Below are 20,626 nucleotides of genomic sequence, written 5' to 3' on the forward strand. Positions count from 1 at the left end.
TTTAGTCAAAATGACTGTATTTTTGTCTTTTAAAGTCTTAAAACGCTTGTATTAGACACGATAACTGCATTTGCTCTCCAATGGCCTGAAATGTTATTTTTTGGTCAAAATGACTCTGTTTTGGTCTCCAAGTATGAAAAAAGCCTTTTATAGTCAAAATAGCTGCATTTGGTCACCAAAGGTCTGAAAATTGTTTTTTGTCTAAATGACTGTATTTTTGTCTTTTACAGTCTTAAAAAGCCGGTTTTAGACAAGAAATCTGCATTTTGTCTCCAATGGCCCGAAAAAATGTTTTGGGTCAAAATGACTGTATTTTGATAACTGCATTTGATCTCTAATGGCCTGAAAATATTTTTTCAGTATTTTGGACTCCAATTGTCTAAAAAGCCTTTTTTGGTCAAAATAACTGCATTTGGTCACCAAAGGTCTGAAAAAAATTTAGTCAAAATGACTATTTTTGTCTTTTAGATTCTTAAAAAAGTCGGTTTAGACAAGATAACTGCATTTTGTCTTCAATGGCCTGAAAAACCATGGGTCACAATGACTGTATTTTGGTCTTTAAGTGTCTAAAAAGCCTTTTTTTTTAGTCAAAAGAACTGCATTTGGTCACCAAAGGTCTGAAATTTTTTTTTAAGTCAAAATGACTGTATTTTTGTCTTTTAGTCTTAAAAAGCCGGTTTTAGACAAGATAACTGCATGTGGTCTCCAATGGTCTACAAAACTATGTGGGTCACAATGACTGTATTTTGGTCTTCAAGTGTCTAAAAAGCCTTTTTTAGTCAAAAGAACTGCATTTGGTCACCAAAGGTCTGAAAACTTTTTTTAGTCAAAATGACTTTATTTTTGTCTTTTAGAGTCTTAGACACGATAACTGCATTTGCTCTCCAATGGCCTGAAATTTTATTTTTTGGTCAAAATGACTCTGTTTTGGTCTCCAAGTATGAAAAAAGCCTTTTATAGTCAAAATAGCTGCATTTGGTCACCAAAGGTCTGAAAATTGTTTTTTGTCTAAATGACTGTATTTTTGTCTTTTACAGTCTTAAAAAGCCGGTTTTAGACAAGAAATCTGCATTTTGTCTCCAATGGCCTGAAAAAATGTTTTGGGTCAAAATGACTGTATTTTGGTCTCTCTATATTTTTTAGTCAAAATAACTGCATTTGGTCACCAAAGGTCTGAAAAAAAAATTTTAAGTCAAAATTAATGTATTTTTGTCTTTTAGTCTTAAAAAGCCGGTTTTAGACAAGATAACTGCATTTGGTCTCCAATGGCCTGAAAAAAATTTTTTAGTCAAAATGACTGTATTTTGGTCTCCAATTGTCTAAAAAGCCTTTTTTCGTCAAAATAACTGCATTTGGTCACCAAAGGTCTGGAAAAAATTTAGTCAAAATAACTGTATTTTTGTCTTTTACAGTCTTAAAAAGCCGGTTTTAGACGATAACTGCATTTGGTAACAAATGGCCTGAAAAATTTTTTTGGTCAAAATGACTCTATTTTGGTCTCCAAGTGTCTAAAAAGCCTTTTTTTAGTCAAAATAACTTTATTTGATCACCAAAGGTGTGAAAAAACTTTTAGTCAAAATGACTGTATTTATGTCTTTTAAAGTCTTAAAACGCTTGTATTAGACACGATAACTGCATTTGCTCTCCAATGGCCTGAAATTTTATTTTTTGGTCAAAATGACTCTGTTTTGGTCTCCAAGTATGAAAAAAGCCTTTTATAGTCAAAATAGCTGCATTTGGTCACCAAAGGTCTGAAAATTGTTTTTTTGTCTAAATGACTGTATTTTTGTCTTTTACAGTCTTAAAAAGCCGGTTTTAGACAAGAAATCTGCATTTTGTCTCCAATGGCCTGAAAAAATGTTTTGGGTCAAAATGACTGTATTTTGGTCTCTCTATATTTTTTAGTCAAAATAACTGCATTTGGTCACCAAAGGTCTGAAAAAAAATTTAGTCAAAATGACTATTTTTGTCTTTTAGATTCTTATAAAGCCGGTTTAGACAAAATAACTGCATTTTGTCTTCAATGGCCTGAAAGAACTATTTGGGTCAAAATGACTGTATTTTGTTCTTCAAGTGTCTAAAAAGCCTTTTTTAGTCAAAATAACTGCATTTGGTCACCAAAGGTCTGAAATTTTTTTTAAGGCAAAATTACTGTATTTTTGTCTTTTAGTCTTAAAAAGCCGGTTTTAGACAAGATAACTGCATTTGGTCTCCAATGGCCTGAAACATTTTTTGGGGTCAAAATGACTGTATTTTGGTCTCCAATTGTCTAAAAAGCCTTTTTTAGTCAAAATAACTGCATTTGGTCACCAAAGGTCTGGAAAAAAATTTAGTCAAAATAACTATTTTTGTCTTTTACAGTCTTAAAAAGCCGGTTTTAGACGATAACTGCATTTGGTAACCAATGGCCTGAAAAAATGTTTTTGGTCAAAATGACTCTATTTTGGTCTCCAAGTGTCTAAAAAGCCTTTTATAGTCAAAATAGCTGCATTTGGTCACCAAAGGTCTGAAAATTGTTTTTTGTCTAAATGACTGTATTTTTGTCTTTTACAGTCTTAAAAAGCCGGTTTTAGACAAGAAATCTGCATTTTGTCTCCAATGGCCTGAAAAAATGTTTTGGGTCAAAATGACTGTATTTTGGTCTGTCTATATTTTTTAGTCAAAATAACTGCATTTGGTCACCAAAGGTCTGAAAAAAAATTTTTAAGTCAAAATTAATGTATTTTTGTCTTTTAGTCTTAAAAAGCCGGTTTTAGACAAGATAACTGCATTTGGTCTCCAATGGCCTGAAAAAATTTTTTTAGTCAAAATGACTGTATTTTGGTCTCCAATAGTGTTGAGCGAACACGGACTGTATTATTCGTGTTCGTACCGAATAATTGGATTTTTTGTACCCGAACACGGACACGGACACTTTACTGTATGTTCGGGTAAAAATCCGTGTTCGGTCGTTTTATTTCCGGGTTTTGCATGCTTTGGCGCTCTTTTCATGGCGGGCTTTCAACAGCCAATCAACAATCGTTTAACTGGTGTGCCTTAAGCCATCCCAGCCATGCCTGCAAATGTCTCAGTAGCTGTGATTGGCCGTCTGAAGCATGTGACCAAGTCTTTATAAGTTCCAGGCAGCCGCAGCGGCGTCATTATGCTGCTTAGATTCAGGGACAGAGCACACATCAACGTGCTGGCTGCTGATTAGGGAAAGATAGGCAGGAAAAAACCATTTGTGTCCGGATAGAATTGAGGGACAGGTCGGAGTGTTTAGGCAGGGCGAGTTGTAGGCATTTTAGGGATAGAGTCTGCTGAATTATAGGGTCAGTGTCTTCTACAAACTACAATCGATATTGCTGTGTGGGGGGTGGGGTCTGCACTCAATCCTGATCTACGATCTCTTCTCAATCCTGTTAGGGACAGAGTCTGCTGAATTTTAGGGAAACTGTGTTCTACAAACTACAATCGATATTGCTGTGTGGTGTGGGATTGGAGATAGGCAGGTGTCAGTGATCCACATCCATTTTTCTGTGTGTGAGCTGCAGTGAACACAATCTTTTTGGGCTGCAGTGAACACAATCTTTTTGGGCTGCAGTGAACACAATCTTTTTGGGCTGCAGTGAACACAATCTTTTTGGGCTGCAGTGAACACAATCTTTTTGGGGTGCAGTGAACAAAATCTTTTTGGGGTGCAGTGAACACAATCCTTTTTGGTGTGCAGTGAACACAATCTTTGTGGGGTGCAGTGAACAAAATCCTTTGTGGGGTGCAGTGAACACAATCTTTTTGGGGTGCAGTGAACAAAATCCTTTTTGGGGTGCAGTGAACAACATCCTTTTTGGGGTGCAGTGAACACAATCTTTTTGGGGTGCAGTGAACAAAATCCTTTGTGGGGTGCAGTGAACACAATCTTTTTGGGGTGCAGTGAACACAATCTTTTTGGGGTGGAGTGAACAACATCCTTTTTGGGGTGCAGTGAACAAAATCCTTTTTGGGGTGCAGTGAACAAAATCATTTTTGGGGTGCAGTGAACACAATCTTTTTGGGGTGCAGTGAACACAATCTTTGTGGGGTGCAGTGAACACAATCTTTTTGGGGTGGAGTGAACAACATCCTTTTTGGGGTGCAGTGAACAACATCCTTTTTGGGGTGCAGTGAACACAATCTTTTTGGGGTGCAGTGAACACAATCTTTGTGGGGTACAGTGAACAGAATCTTTGTGGGGTGCAGTGAACACAATCTTTGGGGGGTACAGTGAACACAATCTTTGTGAGGTGCAGTGAACACAATCTTTGTGGGGTGCAGTGAACACAATCATTGTGGGGTGCAGTGAACTCAATCTTTGTGGGGTACAGTGAACACAATCTCATACTTCTGAAGGTTTGAGGGTGCTGCCTGTTCCATACTCCCCCTACTCCTCATCTAGCCTTTTAGGGGTACAAACAATAGTAATTGGGGCCTAGTGTGGTTGTGTACGTGTGATATACATACACTTTTTTGGGATCATATTTTCTATTCCGCTATTTAATCAAAAACCTTTGGGGATCAGTTAAATTGGGGGATAGTCTGTGTTGGTACGTGTGAGAGAGATCCACCTTTCCAAGTTGTTGGGGTTCATCTCATACTTCTGAAGGTTTGAGGGTGCTGCCTGTTCCATACTCCCCCTACTCCTAGCCTTTTAGGGGTACAAACAATAGTAATTGGGGCCTAGTGTGGTTGTGTACGTGTGATATACATACACTTTTTTGGGATCATATTTTCTATTCCGCTATTTAATCAAAAACCTTTGGGGATCAGTTAAATTGGGGGATAGTCTGTGTTGGTACGTGTGAGAGAGATCCACCTTTCCAAGTTGTTGGGGTTCATCTCATACTTCTGAAGGTTTGAGGGTGCTGCCTGTTCCATACTCCCCCTACTCCTAGCCTTTTAGGGGTACAAACAATAGTAATTGGGGCCTAGTGTGGTTGTGTACGTGTGATATACATACACTTTTTTGGGGATCATATTTTCTATTCCGCTATTTAATCAAAAACCTTTGGGGATCAGTTAAATTGGGGGATAGTCTGTGTTGGTACGTGTGAGAGAGATCCACCTTTCCAAGTTGTTGGGGTTCATCTCATACTTCTGAAGGTTTGAGGGTGCTGCCTGTTCCATACTCCCCCTACTCCTAGCCTTTTAGGGGTACAAACAATAGTAATTGGGGCCTAGTGTGGTTGTGTACGTGTGATATACATACACTTTTTTGGGATCATATTTTCTATTCCGCTATTTAATCAAAAACCTTTGGGGATCAGTTAAATTGGGGGATAGTCTGTGTTGGTACGTGTGAGAGAGATCCACCTTTCCAAGTTGTTGGGGTTCATCTCATACTTCTGAAGGTTTGAGGGTGCTGCCTGTTCCATACTCCCCCTACTCCTAGCCTTTTAGGGGTACAAACAATAGTAATTGGGGCCTAGTGTGGTTGTGTACGTGTGATATACATACACTTTTTTGGGATCATATTTTCTATTCCGCTATTTAATCAAAAACCTTTGGGGATCAGTTAAATTGGGGGATAGTCTGTGTTGGTACGTGTGAGAGAGATCCACCTTTCCAAGTTGTTGGGGTTCATCTCATACTTCTGAAGGTTTGAGGGTGCTGCCTGTTCCATACTCCCCCTACTCCTAGCCTTTTAGGGGTACAAACAATAGTAATTGGGGCCTAGTGTGGTTGTGTACGTGCGAGATACATACACTTTTTTTGATCATATTTCCTATTCCGCTATTCAATAAAAACCTTTGAGGATCAATTGAATTGCGGGATAGTCTGTGTCGGTACGTGTGAGAGAGATCCACCTTTCCAAGTTGTTGGGGTTCATCTCATACTTCTGAAGGTTTGAGGGTGCTGCCTGTTCCATACCCCCCCTACTCCTCATCTAGCCTTTTAGGGGTACAAACAATAGTAATTGGGGCCTAGTGTGGTTGTGTACGTGCGAGATACATACACTTTTTTTGATCATATTTCCTATTCCGCTATTCAATAAAAACCTTTGAGGATCAATTGAATTGCGGGATAGTCTGTGTCGGTACGTGTGAGAGAGATCCACCTTTCCAAGTTGTTGGGGTTCATCTCATACTTCTGAAGGTTTGAGGGTGCTGCCTGTTCCATACTCCCCCTACTCCTAGCCTTTTAGGGGTACAAACAATAGTAATTGGGGCCTAGTGTGGTTGTGTACGTGTGATATACATACACTTTTTTGGGATCATATTTTCTATTCCGCTATTTAATCAAAAACCTTTGGGGATCAGTTAAATTGGGGGATAGTCTGTGTTGGTACGTGTGAGAGAGATCCACCTTTCCAAGTTGTTGGGGTTCATCTCATACTTCTGAAGGTTTGAGGGTGCTGCCTGTTCCATACCCCCCCTACTCCTCATCTAGCCTTTTAGGGGTACAAACAATAGTAATTGGGGCCTAGTGTGGTTGTGTACGTGCGAGATACATACACTTTTTTTGATCATATTTCCTATTCCGCTATTCAATAAAAACCTTTGAGGATCAATTGAATTGCGGGATAGTCTGTGTCGGTACGTGTGAGAGAGATCCACCTTTCCAAGTTGTTGGGGTTCATCTCATACTTCTGAAGGTTTGAGGGTGCTGCCTGTTCCATACTCCCCCTACTCCTCATCTAGCCTTTTAGGGGTACAAACAATAGTAATTGGGGCCTAGTGTGGTTGTGTACGTGTGATATACATACACTTTTTTTGGATCATATTTTCTATTCCGCTATTCAATAAAAACCTTTCTAGGGCAAGATCTTAAATTACAGAAATATGAGGAGACCGTCAAATAAGGGCCGTGGCCTGGGTCGTGGTGCTGCTGGTAGAGCTCCTGTTGCAAGGAGAGGACATGGTCGATCTGTGCCAGCTACACGCACAAGTGAAACACCTTCCTCAAGTGTGAGTAGGCGACAGAACCTGCATCAGTATTTGGTAGGGCATCAAACGCCCCTAGAAGTGATGAGGCCAGAACAAGTTGAGGCGATAGTAGATTGGTTTGCTGCTGACAGTGCCTCCAGTTCCTTCACATTGTCTCCCACCCAGTCTACTGCAGAAAGGTCAGAGTTGGCACCTGCAGCCAATGTCCAACCGTCTTTCACCTCACCCCCTTGCAAATCAGGCCAGCAGTCTGAGCCCCAAGCCATACAGCAGTCTCTTATTCTTTTTGAGGACTCTGTCAGCAGGGTTTCCCAGGGCCATCCACCTAGCCCTGCCCCAGAAGTGGAAGAGATTGAGTGCAGCGATGCCCAACCACTTATTTCTCAAGATGAGTACATGCAAGGATCATCGCAGCACGTCTCCGATGATGACGAAACGCAGGTGCCAACTGCTGCGGCGTTCAGCATTGTGGAGACCGACAAGGAGGGCAGGGGTGAAGACTGGGTGGAAGATGATGTGGAGGACGATGAGGTCCTCGACCCCACATGGAATGAACGTCATGCAGGTGACCTGAGTAGTTTGGAGGAAGAGGCGGTGGTCGCACAGAGCCACCAGCACAGCAGAAGAGGGAGCAGGGTGCAGAAGCGGAGCGGCCGTGCCCTAGACACTACGCCCGCTGCTGCCCAACGCAGCAAGGGAACGAGCGCACCAAAGTCAGCTCAAAGGAGTTCTCTAGCGTGGAAGTTCTTTAGAAAATGTGCTGATGACAGGACACGAGTGGTTTGCACCCTGTGCAATCAGAGCTTGAAGCGAGGCATGAACCTTCTCAACCTGAGCACAACCTGCATGATCAGGCATCTAAGTGCAAAGCACGAGCTGCAGTGGAGTACACACCTTTAAAACCAAGAAACGTCTCTGGCTCATCCTGCTTCCTCTTCTGCTGCAGTCTCGGCCGCTCCAGCCACATCTGTAGTGATACCGGCACCTGCCACCCCGCAAACAGACGATCTGTCAGCAACACCACCACCTGGGTCACCAACAACCATCTCCACAATGTCCCGTGGAAGCGTTCAGCTTTCCATCTCCCAAACACTTGAGAGGAAGAGGAAGTACCCCCCTACCCACCCGCGATCCCTGGCCCTGAATGCCAGCATTTCAAAATTATTGGCCTTTGAAATGCTGTCATTCCGTCTGGTGGAGACGCACAGTTTTAAAAACCTTATGTCGGTGGCTGTCCCACAGTACGTCGTGCCCAGCCGCCACTACTTTTCCAGGCAAGCCATCCCTTCCCTGCACAACCAAGTGGGGGAAAATATCAGGTGTGCACTGCGCAACGCCATCTGTGCCAAGGTCCACCTAACTACGGATACGTGGACCAGTAAGCACGGTCAGGGGCGTTATATCTCCCTAACGGCACACTGGGTAAATGCAGTGGCGGATGGGCCTGAGGCGGATAGCAATTTGGCGCATGTCCTTCCACCACCGAGGATTGCAGGGCGCTTCAGTTTGCCTCCTGTTCGTAACTCCTCCTACTCCGCTTCCTCATCCTCTACCGCCTCCTCATCCGGACAGCGTAACACCTTCACCACCAACTTCAGCACGGCCAGGGGTAAACGACAGCAGGCAGTTTTACAACTTGCCTGTTTGGGGGACAAACCACACACCGCGCAGGAGTTGTGGAGGAGCATGGAACAGCAGACAAATGAGTGGTTGCTGCCAGCGAGCCTCAAGCCCGGCCTGGTGGTGTGTGATAACGGGCGAAATCTCATAGCAGCTCTGGGCCTAGCCGGTTTGACGCACATCCCTTGCCTGGCGCATGTGCTGAATTTGGTGGTGCAGAGGTTCCTTAAAAACTACCCCGATATGTCAGAGCTGCTGCAGAAAGTGCGGGCCGTTTGTGCGCACTTTCGGCGTTCTCACCCTGCTGCTGCTCGCCTGGCAGCGCTGCAGCGTAACTTCGGCCTTCCCGCTCACCGCCTCATATGTGACGTGCCCACAAGGTGGAACTCCACCTTGCACATGCTGGAAAGACTGTGCGAGCAGCAGCAGGCCATAGTGGAGTTTCAGCTGCAGCACGCACGCGTGAGTCGCTCTGCGGAACAGCACCACTTCACCACCAATAACTGGGCCTCCATGCGAGACCTGTGTGCCTTGTTGCGCTGTTTTGAGTACTCCACCAACATGGCCAGTGGCAATGACGCCGTTCTCAGCTTAACTATCCCACTTCTATGCCTCCTTGAAAAAACAATTCGGGCGATGATGGAAGAGGATGTGGCACAGGATGAGGAGGAGGAGGAGGATGAAGAGGTAACATTTCCAAGGCTTTCAGGGCAGTCATTCGCAAGGGGCTCCGAGGGTGGGTTCCTGCACACGCAAACGCCAGGGATGCAATTGTCCAGCAGGGGCACAGTTCTGGAGGATGAGGAGGAGGAGGAGCTGGAGGAGGAGATGGAACCATGTTCACAGCAGGGTGGCACCCAGGCCAGCTCATGGCCATCACTGGTGCGTGGCTGGGGGGATACAGAGGACACGGACGATACACCTCCCACAGAGGACAGCCTTTCGTCGCCTCTGGGCAGCCTGGCACACATGAGCGATTACATGCTGCAGTGTCTCCACAACGACCGCCGAGTTGCCCACATTCTAACTTGTGCTGATTACTGGGTGGCCACGCTGCTGGATCCCCGTTACAAGGACAACGTACCGTCCTTAATTCACTCACTGGAGCGCGATCGCAAGATGCGCGAGTACAAGCGCACGCTGGTAGACGCCATGCTGCTGGCATTCCCATCTGACAGCGGGGCCACAGTGGAAGCACAAGGCAGAGGAGGAGGAGGAGGAGGTCGCCAACGCAACCAGGGCACCGCCAGCACCTCAGAAGGCAGGGTTAGCATGGCCGAAATGTGGAAAAGCTTTGTCAGCACGCCACAACAAACAGCAGCACCAGCAGCTCAGATGGAACGTCTTAGCAGGAGGCAGCATTTTACCAACATGGTGGAGCAGTATGTGTGCACACGCCTACATGTAGTGAATGACGGGTCTGCCCCCTTCAACTTCTGGGTCTCCAAATTGGGCACATGGCCTGAGCTTGCCCTTTACGCCTTGGAGGTGCTGGCGTGCCCTGCAGCCAGTGTATTATCTGAACGGGTATTTAGCACGGCTGGGGGCGTTATAACAGACAAGCGCAGCCGCCTGTCCAGAGACAATGTGGACAAGCTCACGTTCATTAAAATGAACCAGGCATGGATCCCACGGGACTTTTCCGTACCTTATGCAGAATAGCAATGGATACCGACCTTACCCACCCATTGTTCCATTTTTGCTCTTTCTCACTCTTTTGGGGTGTACCCTCATTTAAAATTTTTGAAAAGAAGCAGTGTTGGCTACCTCGTCCTCCTCCTCAGGGCCAGATTAATGTAGGGGCTATTGGAGCTGCAGCTCCAGGCCCCTACCTTTTATATAGGCCCCGGGTTGGCCATATTCACTGTTACCGCTCTTCTGTCACTTGTAAACACAGAAGTCTGGCTTCTATGCTCGCTTCCCCAGGCAGCACCCTCAGAACCTCCCCACACAGCGTGAAGGCCGGACAAGGAGGGACAGTTGGCGATGCATGGATGTGTTTATGGGCTTCAGAGACAGCATCCCATGTTGAATTAGGCATGCATGGCTGCACCCTTCCTCCTCTGGGTGCATGGCAAGGCACGGCCCTTAAGGCCCTTCAAAATCCTCAGCACCAAGCCCATGATGCTGTTAATCCGGCCCTGGTCCTCCTCCACCGCCGCTTCCACCTACACCGCCCATAGGTGTGCGCAGCCTATTGCATTAAGGTGTGCACCCCAAAGTTGAAATACACATGCATGTGTTTGCCAGCAGGGAGAGTAATGTATCGGGGCCATGTACCTGTAGGCAAGGAGAAATAGAGCAGAGCAGGTCCCAGGGAGATCTTTCCCATCTCCTCACTGGCAATGCTATGTGCCCTAGGTGATTAGGGTGTGCCCAGGCACACCCAGCACACCCTGTGCGCACGCCTATGTCACCGCCACATCCACCACCACCTCAACCTCCCTCCTACTCCATATGGGCCTCGTCCTTCAGAGATGAAGAAGAACATTGTTTTATTTTTCTGTTTTTTTTTTGTTGTTTTAAGTTATTTCCCTATCCACATTTGTTTGCAGAGCACTTGCCATGCTCTTAATTACGTTTTGCTGCCATTTGCAGCACTCTAGCCCTTTCCTTTGGTGTTTTAGAGCCATTTTAGTGCCTTAAAGTTCGGGTCCCCATTGACTTCAATGGGGTTCGGTGTCCGGGAAAAGTTCGGTAAAAGTCCGGGACACGGACCCGGACTTTTTTTTAAAGTTCGGCCGAACCCGTCGAACACGGACATCTAGGTGTTCGCTCAACCCTAGTCTCCAATTGTCTAAAAAGCCTTTTTTCGTCAAAATAACTGCATTTGGTCACCAAAGGTCTGGAAAAAATTTAGTCAAAATAACTGTATTTTTGTCTTTTACAGTCTTAAAAAGCCGGTTTTAGACGATAACTGCATTTGGTAACAAATGGCCTGAAAAAATTTTTTGGGTCAAAATGACTCTATTTTGGTCTCCAAGTGTCTAAAAAGCCTTTTTTTAGTCAAAATAACTTTATTTGATCACCAAAGGTGTGAAAAAACTTTTAGTCAAAATGACTGTATTTATGTCTTTTAAAGTCTTAAAACGCTTGTATTAGACACGATAACTGCATTTGCTCTCCAATGGCCTGAAATTTTATTTTTTGGTCAAAATGACTCTGTTTTGGTCTCCAAGTATGAAAAAAGCCTTTTATAGTCAAAATAGCTGCATTTGGTCACCAAAGGTCTGAAAATTGTTTTTTTGTCTAAATGACTGTATTTTTGTCTTTTACAGTCTTAAAAAGCCGGTTTTAGACAAGAAATCTACATTTTGTCTCCAATGGCCTGAAAAAATGTTTTGGGTCAAAATGACTGTATTTTGGTCTCTCTATATTTTTTAGTCAAAATAACTGCATTTGGTCACCAAATGTCTGAAAAAATTTTTTAAGTCAAAATGACTATTTTTGTCTTTTAGTCTTAAAAAGCCAGTTTTAGACAAGATAACTGCATTTGGTCTCTAATGGCCTGAAAATATTTTTTCAGTATTTTGGTCTCCAATTGTCTAAAAAGCCTTTTTTAGTCAAAATAACTGCATTTTGGTCACCAAAGGTCTGAAAAAAAAATTTAGTCAAAATGACTATTTTTGTCTTTTAGATTCTTATAAAGCCGGTTTAGACAAAATAACTGCATTTTGTCTTCAATGGCCTGAAAGAACTATTTGGGTCAAAATGACTGTATTTTGTTCTTCAAGTGTCTAAAAAGCCTTTTTTAGTCAAAATAACTGCATTTGGCCACCAAAGGTCTGAAATTTTTTTTAAGTCAAAATTACTGTATTTTTGTCTTTTAGTCTTAAAAAGCCGGTTTTAGACAAGATAACTGCATTTGGTCTCCAATGGCCTGAAACATTTTTTGGGGTCAAAATGACTGTATTTTGGTCTCCAATTGTCTAAAAAGCCTTTTTTAGTCAAAATAACTGCATTTGGTCACCAAAGGTCTGGAAAAAAATTTAGTCAAAATAACTATTTTTGTCTTTTACAGTCTTAAAAAGCCGGTTTTAGACGATAACTGCATTTGGTAACCAATGGCCTGAAAAAATGTTTTTGGTCAAAATGACTATTTTGGTCTTCAAGTGTCTAAAAAGCCTTTTTTTTAGTCAAAAGAACTGCATTTGGTCACCAAAGGTCTGAAATTTTTTTTAAGTCAAAATGACTGTATTTTTGTCTTTTAGTCTTAAAAAGCCGGTTTTAGACAAGATAACTGCATGTGGTCTCCAATGGCCTACAAAACTATGTGGGTCACAATGACTGCATTTTGGTCTTCAAGTGTCTAAAAATCCTTTTTTAGTCAAAAGAACTGCATTTGGTCACCAAAGGTCTGAAAACATTTTTTAGTCAAAATGACTGTATTTTTGTCTTTTAGAGTCTTAAAAAGCCGATTTTGGACAAGATAACTGCATTTGGTCTCCAATGGCCTACAAAACTATGTGGGTCACAATGACTGTATTTTGGTCTTCAAGTGTCTAAAAATCCTTTTTTAGTCAAAAGAACTGCATTTTGTTCACCAAAGGTCTGAAAACATTTTTTAGTCAAAATGACTGAATTTTTGTTTTTTAGAGTCTTATAAAGACGGTTTTAGGCAAGATAACTGCAGTTTGTCTCTAATGGCCTGAAAAAACTTTTTGGGTAAAATGACTGTATTTTGGTCTCCAAGTGTCTAACAAGCCTTTTTTAGTCAAAAGAACTGCATTTGGTCACCAAAGGTCGGAAATCATTTTTTAGTCAAAATGACTATTTTTGGCTTTTAGAGTCTTAAAAAGCCGGTTTTAGACAAGATAACTGCATTTGGTCTCCAATGGCCTGAAAAAATATTTGGGGTCAAAATGACTGTATTTTGGTCTCCAATTGTTTAAAAAGCCCTTTTAGTCAAAATAACTGCATTTGGTCACCAAAGGTCTGAAAAAAAATTTAGTCAAAATGAATATTTTTGTCTTTTAGATTCTTATAAAGCCGGTTTAGACAAAATAACTGCATTTTGTCTTCAATGGCCTGAAAAAACTATTTGGGTCAAAATGACTGTATTTTGTTCTTCAAGTGTCTAAAAAGCCTTTTTTAGTCAAAATAACTGCATTTGGTCACCAAAGGTCTGAAATTTTTTTTAAGTCAAAATTACTGTATTTTTGTCTTTTAGTCTTAAAAAGCCGGTTTTAGACAAGATAACTGCATTTGGTCTCCAATGGCCTGAAACATTTTTTGGGGTCAAAATGACTGTATTTTGGTCTCCAATTGTCTAAAAAGCCTTTTTTAGTCAAAATAACTGCATTTGGTCACCAAAGGTCTGGAAAAAAATTTAGTCAAAATAACTATTTTTGTCTTTTACAGTCTTAAAAAGCCGGTTTTAGACGATAACTGCATTTGGTAACCAATGGCCTGAAAAAATGTTTTTGGTCAAAATGACTCTATTTTGGTCTCCAAGTGTCTAAAAAGCCTTTTTTAGTCAAAATAACTTTATTTGATCACCAAAGGTGTGAAAAAACTTTTAGTCAAAATGACTGTATTTTTGTCTTTTAAAGTCTTAAAACGCTTGTATTAGACACGATAACTGCATTTGCTCTCCAATGGCCTGAAATGTTATTTTTTGGTCAAAATGACTCTGTTTTGGTCTCCAAGTGTGAAAAAAGCCTTTTATAGTCAAAATAGCTGCATTTGGTCACCAAAGGTCTGAAAATTGTTTTTTGTCTAAATGACTGTATTTTTGTCTTTTACAGTCTTAAAAAGCCGGTTTTAGACAAGAAATCTGCATTTTGTCTCCAATGGCCCGAAAAAATGTTTTGGGTCAAAATGACTGTATTTTGATAACTGCATTTGATCTCTAATGGCCTGAAAATATTTTTTCAGTATTTTGGACTCCAATTGTCTAAAAAGCCTTTTTTGGTCAAAATAACTGCATTTGGTCACCAAAGGTCTGAAAAAAATTTAGTCAAAATGACTATTTTTGTCTTTTAGATTCTTAAAAAAGTCGGTTTAGACAAGATAACTGCATTTTGTCTTCAATGGCCTGAAAAACCGTGGGTCACAATGACTGTATTTTGGTCTTTAAGTGTCTAAAAAGCCTTTTTTTTAGTCAAAAGAACTGCATTTGGTCACCAAAGGTCTGAAAATTTTTTTTAAGTCAAAATGACTGTATTTTTGTCTTTTAGTCTTAAAAAGCCGGTTTTAGACAAGATAACTGCATGTGGTCTCCAATGGTCTACAAAACTATGTGGGTCACAATGACTGTATTTTGGTCTTCAAGTGTCTAAAAAGCCTTTTTTAGTCAAAAGAACTGCATTTGGTCACCAAAGGTCTGAAAACTTTTTTTAGTCAAAATGACTGTATTTTTGTCTTTTAGAGTCTTAGACACGATAACTGCATTTGCTCTCCAATGGCCTGAAATTTTATTTTTTGGTCAAAATGACTCTGTTTTGGTCTCCAAGTATGAAAAAAGCCTTTTATAGTCAAAATAGCTGCATTTGGTCACCAAAGTTTTGAAAATTGTTTTTTGTCTAAATGACTGTATTTTTGTCTTTTACAGTCTTAAAAAGCCGGTTTTAGACAAGAAATCTGCATTTTGTCTCCAATGGCCTGAAAAAATGTTTTGGGTCAAAATGACTGTATTTTGGTCTCTCTATATTTTTTAGTCAAAATAACTGCATTTGGTCACCAAAGGTCTGAAAAAAAATTTTTAAGTCAAAATTAATGTATTTTTGTCTTTTAGTCTTAAAAAGCCGGTTTTAGACAAGATAACTGCATTTGGTCTCCAATGGCCTAAAAAATTTTTTTAGTCAAAATGACTGTATTTTGGTCTCCAATTGTCTAAAAAGCCTTTTTTCGTCAAAATAACTGCATTTGGTCACCAAAGGTCTGGAAAAAATTTAGTCAAAATAACTGTATTTTTGTCTTTTACAGTCTTAAAAAGCCGGTTTTAGACGATAACTGCATTTGGTAACAAATGGCCTGAAAAATTTTTTTTGGTCAAAATGACTCTATTTTGGTCTCCAAGTGTCTAAAAAGCCTTTTTTTAGTCAAAATAACTTTATTTGATCACCAAAGGTGTGAAAAAACTTTTAGTCAAAATGACTGTATTTATGTCTTTTAAAGTCTTAAAACGCTTGTATTAGACACGATAACTGCATTTGCTCTCCAATGGCCTGAAATTTTATTTTTTTGGTCAAAATGACTCTGTTTTGGTCTCCAAGTATGAAAAAAGCCTTTTATAGTCAAAATAGCTGCATTTGGTCACCAAAGGTCTGAAAATTGTTTTTTTGTCTAAATGACTGTATTTTTGTCTTTTACAGTCTTAAAAAGCGGGTTTTAGACAAGAAATCTACATTTTGTCTCCAATGGCCTGAAAAAATGTTTTGGGTCAAAATGACTGTATTTTGGTCTCTCTATATTTTTTAGTCAAAATAACTGCATTTGGTCACCAAAGGTCTGAAAAAATTTTTTAAGTCAAAATGACTATTTTTGTCTTTTAGTCTTAAAAAGCCAGTTTTAGACAAGATAACTGCATTTGGTCTCTAATGGCCTGAAAATATTTTTTCAGTATTTTGGTCTCCAATTGTCTAAAAAGCCTTTTTGGGTCAAAATAACTGCATTTTGGTCACCAAAGGTCTGAAAAAAAAATTTAGTCAAAATGACTATTTTTGTCTTTTAGATTCTTATAAAGCCGGTTTAGACAAAATAACTGCATTTTGTCTTCAATGGCCTGAAAGAACTATTTGGGTCAAAATGACTGTATTTTGTTCTTCAAGTGTCTAAAAAGCCTTTTTTAGTCAAAATAACTGCATTTTGGTCACCAAAGGTCTGAAAAAAAATTTAGTCAAAATGACTATTTTTGTCTTTTAGATTCTTATAAAGCCGGTTTAGACAAAATAACTGCATTTTGTCTTCAATGGCCTGAAAGAACTATTTGGGTCAAAATGACTGTATTTTGTTCTTCAAGTGTCTAAAAAGCCTTTTTTAGTCAAAATAACTGCATTTGGTCACCAAAGGTCTGAAATTTTTTTTAAGTCAAAATTACTGTATTTTTGTCTTTTAGTCTTAAAAAGCCGGTTTTAGACAAGATAACTGCATTTGGTCTCCAATGGCCTGAAACATTTTTTGGGGTCAAAATGACTGTATTTTGGTCTCCAATTGTCTAAAAAGCCTTTTTTAGTCAAAATAACTGCATTTGGTCACCAAAGGTCTGGAAAAAAATTTAGTCAAAATAACTATTTTTGTCTTTTACAGTCTTAAAAAGCCGGTTTTAGACGATAACTGCATTTGGTAACCAATGGCCTGAAAAAATGTTTTTGGTCAAAATGACTATTTTGGTCTTCAAGTGTCTAAAAAGCCTTTTTTTTAGTCAAAAGAACTGCATTTGGTCACCAAAGGTCTGAAAATTTTTTTTTTAAGTCAAAATGACTGTATTTTTTTCTTTTAGTCTTAAAAAGCCGGTTTTAGACAAGATAACTGCATGTGGTCTCCAATGGCCTACAAAACTATGTGGGTCACAATGACTGCATTTTGGTCTTCAAGTGTCTAAAAATCCTTTTTTAGTCAAAAGAACTGCATTTGGTCACCAAAGGTCTGAAAACATTTTTTAGTCAAAATGACTGTATTTTTGTCTTTTAGAGTCTTAAAAAGCCGATTTTGGACAAGATAACTGCATTTGGTCTCCAATGGCCTACAAAACTATGTGGGTCACAATGACTGTATTTTGGTCTTCAAGTGTCTAAAAATCCTTTTTTAGTCAAAAGAACTGCATTTTGTTCACCAAAGGTCTGAAAACATTTTTTAGTCAAAATGACTGAATTTTTGTTTTTTAGAGTCTTATAAAGACGGTTTTAGGCAAGATAACTGCAGTTTGTCTCCAATGGCCTGAAAAAACTTTTTGGGTAAAATGACTGTATTTTGGTCTCCAAGTGTCTAAAAAGCCTTTTTTAGTCAAAAGAACTGCATTTGGTCACCAAAGGTCGGAAATCATTTTTTAGTCAAAATGACTGTATTTTTGGCTTTTAGAGTCTTAAAAAGCCGGTTTTAGACAAGATAACTGCATTTGGTCTACAATGGCCTGAAAAAATATTTGGGGTCAAAATGACTGTATTTTGGTCTCCAATTGTTTAAAAAGCCCTTTTAGTCAAAATAACTGCATTTGGTCACCAAAGGTCTGAAAAAAAATTTAGTCAAAATGAATATTTTTGTCTTTTAGATTCTTATAAAGCCGGTTTAGACAAAATAACTGCATTTTGTCTTCAATGGCCTGAAAAAACTATTTGGGTCAAAATGACTGTATTTTGTTCTTCAAGTGTCTAAAAAGCCTTTTTTAGTCAAAATAACTGCATTTGGTCACCAAAGGTCTGAAATTTTTTTTAAGTCAAAATTACTGTATTTTTGTCTTTTAGTCTTAAAAAGCCGGTTTTAGACAAGATAACTGCATTTGGTCTCCAATGGCCTGAAACATTTTTTGGGGTCAAAATGACTGTATTTTGGTCTCCAATTGTCTAAAAAGCCTTTTTTAGTCAAAATAACTGCATTTGGTCACCAAAGGTCTGGAAAAAAATTTAGTCAAAATAACTATTTTTGTCTTTTACAGTCTTAAAAAGCCGGTTTTAGACGATAACTGCATTTGGTAACCAATGGCCTGAAAAAATGTTTTTGGTCAAAATGACTCTATTTTGGTCTCCAAGTGTCTAAAAAGCCTTTTTTAGTCAAAATAACTTTATTTGATCACCAAAGGTGTGAAAAAACTTTTAGTCAAAATGACTGTATTTTTGTCTTTTAAAGTCTTAAAACGCTTGTATTAGACACGATAACTGCATTTGCTCTCCAATGGCCTGAAATGTTATTTTTTGGTCAAAATGACTCTGTTTTGGTCTCCAAGTATGAAAAAAACCTTTTATAGTCAAAATAGCTGCATTTGGTCACCAAAGGTCTGGAAATTGTTTTTTGTCTAAATGACTGTATTTTTGTCTTTTACAGTCTTAAAAAGCCGGTTTTAGACAAGAAATCTGCATTTTGTCTCCAATGGCCCGAAAAAATGTTTTGGGTCAAAATGACTGTATTTTGATAACTGCATTTGATCTCTAATGGCCTGAAAATATTTTTTCAGTATTTTGGACTCCAATTGTCTAAAAAGCCTTTTTTGGTCAAAATAACTGCATTTGGTCACCAAAGGTCTGAAAAAAATTTAGTCAAAATGACTATTTTTGTCTTTTAGATTCTTAAAAAAGTCGGTTTAGACAAGATAACTGCATTTTGTCTTCAATGGCCTGAAAAACCGTGGGTCACAATGACTGTATTTTGGTCTTTAAGTGTCTAAAAAGCCTTTTTTTTAGTCAAAAGAACTGCATTTGGTCACCAAAGGTCTGAAAATTTTTTTTAAGTCAAAATGACTGTATTTTTGTCTTTTAGTCTTAAAAAGCCGGTTTTAGACAAGATAACTGCATGTGGTCTCCAATGGTCTACAAAACTATGTGGGTCACAATGACTGTATTTTGGTCTTCAAGTGTCTAAAAAGCCTTTTTTAGTCAAAAGAACTGCATTTGGTCACCAAAGGTCTGAAAACTTTTTTTAGTCAAAATGACTGTATTTTTGTCTTTTAGAGTCTTAGACACGATAACTGCATTTGCTCTCCAATGGCCTGAAATTTTATTTTTTGGTCAAAATGACTCTGTTTTGGTCTCCAAGTATGAAAAAAGCCTTTTATAGTCAAAATAGCTGCATTTGGTCACCAAAGGTCTGAAAATTGTTTTTTGTCTAAATGACTGTATTTTTGTCTTTTACAGTCTTAAAAAGCCGGTTTTAGACAAGAAATCTGCATTTTGTCTCCAATGGCCTGAAAAAATGTTTTGGGTCAAAATGACTGTATTTTGGTCTCTCTATATTTTTTAGTCAAAATAACTGCATTTGGTCACCAAAGGTCTGAAAAAAAAATTTTAAGTCAAAATTAATGTATTTTTGTCTTTTAGTCTTAAAAAGCCGGTTTTAGACAAGATAACTGCATTTGGTCTCCAATGGCCTGAAAAATTTCTTTTAGTCAAAATGACTGTATTTTGGTCTCCAATTGTCTAAAAAGCCTTTTTTCGTCAAAATAACTGCATTTGGTCACCAAAGGTCTGGAAAAAATTTAGTCAAAATAACTGTATTTTTGTCTTTTACAGTCTTAAAAAGCCGGTTTTAGACGATAACTGCATTTGGTAACAAATGGCCTGAAAAATTTTTTTGGTCAAAATGACTCTATTTTGGTCTCCAAGTGTCTAAAAAGCCTTTTTTTAGTCAAAATAACTTTATTTGATCACCAAAGGTGTGAAAAAACTTTTAGTCAAAATGACTGTATTTATGTCTTTTAAAGTCTTAAAACGCTTGTATTAGACACGATAACTGCATTTGCTCTCCAATGGCCTGAAATTTAATTTTTTGGTCAAAATGACTCTGTTTTGGTCTCCAAGTATGAAAAAAGCCTTTTATAGTCAAAATAGCTGCAGTTGGTCACCAAAGGTCTGAAAATTGTTTTTTTGTCTAAATGACTGTATTTTTGTCTTTTACAGTCTTAAAAAGCCGGTTTTAGACAAGAAATCTACATTTTGTCTCCAATGGCCTGAAAAAATGTTTTGGGTCAAAATGACTGTATTTTGGTCTCTCTATATTTTTTAGTCAAAATAACTGCATTTGGTCACCAAAGGTCTGAAAAAAATTTTTAAGTCAAAATGACTATTTTTGTCTTTTAGTCTTAAAAAGCCAGTTTTAGACAAGATAACTGCATTTGGTCTCTAATGGCCTGAAAATATTTTTTCAGTATTTTGGTCTCCAATTGTCTAAAAAGCCTTTTTTAGTCAAAATAACTGCATTTTGGTCACCAAAGGTCTGAAAAAAAATTTAGTCAAAATGACTATTTTTGTCTTTTAGATTCTTATAAAGCCGGTTTAGACAAAATAACTGCATTTTGTCTTCAATGGCCTGAAAGAACTATTTGGGTCAAAATGACTGTATTTTGTTCTTCAAGTGTCTAAAAAGCCTTTTTTAGTCAAAATAACTGCATTTGGTCACCAAAGGTCTGAAATTTTTTTTAAGTCAAAATTACTGTATTTTTGTCTTTTAGTCGT

Source organism: Pelophylax lessonae (assembly GCF_965119305.1).
Source record: "Pelophylax lessonae genome assembly, chromosome: 8".
Lineage (NCBI taxonomy): Eukaryota > Metazoa > Chordata > Amphibia > Anura > Ranidae > Pelophylax > Pelophylax lessonae.